This window comes from Pteropus vampyrus, unplaced genomic scaffold (assembly GCF_000151845.1).
Source record: "Pteropus vampyrus isolate Shadow unplaced genomic scaffold, Pvam_2.0 Scaffold175, whole genome shotgun sequence".
Lineage (NCBI taxonomy): Eukaryota > Metazoa > Chordata > Mammalia > Chiroptera > Pteropodidae > Pteropus > Pteropus vampyrus.
Window position 1 is genome coordinate 1,016,351 of NW_011888956.1, and position 1,677 is coordinate 1,018,027.

The following is a 1,677-nucleotide window of genomic DNA, read 5'->3' on the forward strand; positions in this document are numbered from 1 at the left end:
CCCTACGAGCCAGGTGCACAAACCAGTCCAAGTAAACTCCGGAGCTCAGCGAACTTATGATCTTCCTACTGCTTAGAAAAAAGCAGGCGGAGGAGCTCGTTGCAAGGCCGCGTGTGGAAAGCGGGGATACCTGTCTGACCGAGTGGGCAGGGAGGACAGCGAAGTGAGGGAGCGGTTCAGCAGTGACCCCCAAGCATTTTTCTTTCCCAGGAGACACGCAAACGCATTTGCGAAAATTCTGTGTGTCACACTTTCCTTGTTGATGAAATGTTGATAGTCATTTGCCTTAACAGAGCCTAGGGAGGTGTTGAAAGAAACCAATGAGCTCATGGTTATGGAAACAGATTTTGCAAATGCTGTATAAACACGATGCTGTCACCACCTATGTGGTTTCATATTGCTTCGACTTCAATTAGGACTTCATTTCAAAGCTACTGATAATTTCTGATCATTAAACGCACGTGTGTTCGTGCACACACACGCATGCACACAATCAAAAGGATAAAATCATTATATAGATTTAAAATGAATGCATGTTGAAAAATTATATTTAACTCATGTGGTGTGAGAGGAACCAGGCTGATGTGACAGCCCATCCAAAGAAGTTGAAACAGACAAATGAGTGTGGAATGAAGGAGGGTTGAGAACGGAACTGCGGGGTGGGAAAAGGAAGTCAATTAAATCGCCAGGGGAAGAACAGAATCTGCATATTTGTCAATTAGCTGTAACATGCGAAGACCTGCAAAAACCCCCCACAGTGAGAGACAGCCAGTTAGAATCTGAGCGCCCAGGGATGTGCTCTAGGCCTGCGGCTTCCCACCAGACCTTGACCTTTTCTGCACACACAATCCAGATTCTCAAGATCAGGGGCTGGCACACTAGGGGGCGTGGGCCAAAGCCAGCCTGGAGCCTGTTTTTGTAAACAGGTTTTCCTGGAGGACAGCTGCTCCTGTTTATGTGTGTCCTGTCTGTGGCTGCCTTTGGTGCCATAACAGGGCTGAGCAGCTTCTGCAGAGGCCACCTGCCCGCAAAGCCTGATGTGTTCACTGCGCAGCCCTCCCCAGCAGGTCTCTGACCCTGCTTCGTAATAGCACGTCGAGCTCTGAACCGCGGTTAGCTGTGCGTTTAGCTCTTTGTTAAAGAGCATGCGGGCAGGGTACTGTGCTCGCACGTCAGTGAAATTCTTCTTTGCAGTGGACATCTTTCTCCAGAAAGCCAAACGTTTGTGGTTCTCGTTACCCGTGGTACCACAGAAGCCCAGCTGCCACCAACCCTTTCTATTCCTTTGGGTTCTATGAAATGTTTTAGTTCTAACGAGTTGGCAAATGGAGATATTGCTGTCCGAGTTCTACAGAGATGCTGAGCCCACCGTGGGCGTCTCTGCCAAACAGGTGTGTCTGGCGGCCCCTCAACCCCAGGGTGTCTCCTTCTGCCACTGTGCCCACGATACAGGCAGGCGTCCGGGCTCCCGAAGCCATCTCCGACTTAGCCAGCAACACCGGGGGCTCCTGGAACGGCAACGCTAACGTCCAGTGGTACGATCAGCAACGCCGGGTTTAACATGCACGCGAGCCTGGAGAGGGCGGGTAGAGATAGGGAAATCATTCCGTTATTTTCGCTTCCGGTTTCGTTGTGATACCGCAGATTTGAAGGGGCAGAGGCGTCCCGGAGACCACA

At 50.7% G+C, this 1,677-nt stretch overlaps 1 long non-coding RNA gene across 1 annotated transcript in view; it reads left to right on the forward strand.

The window, feature by feature from the left end:
* Positions 1 to 783, forward strand: part of LOC111746101 — a 5,087-nt gene extending 4,304 nt beyond the window's left edge. The window contains exon 2 of the long non-coding RNA XR_002782929.1: positions 14 to 783. This is a non-coding gene — a long non-coding RNA (uncharacterized LOC111746101). The remainder of the gene's footprint in view (positions 1 to 13) is intronic.
* The last annotated feature ends 894 nt before the right edge of the window (positions 784 to 1,677 follow it).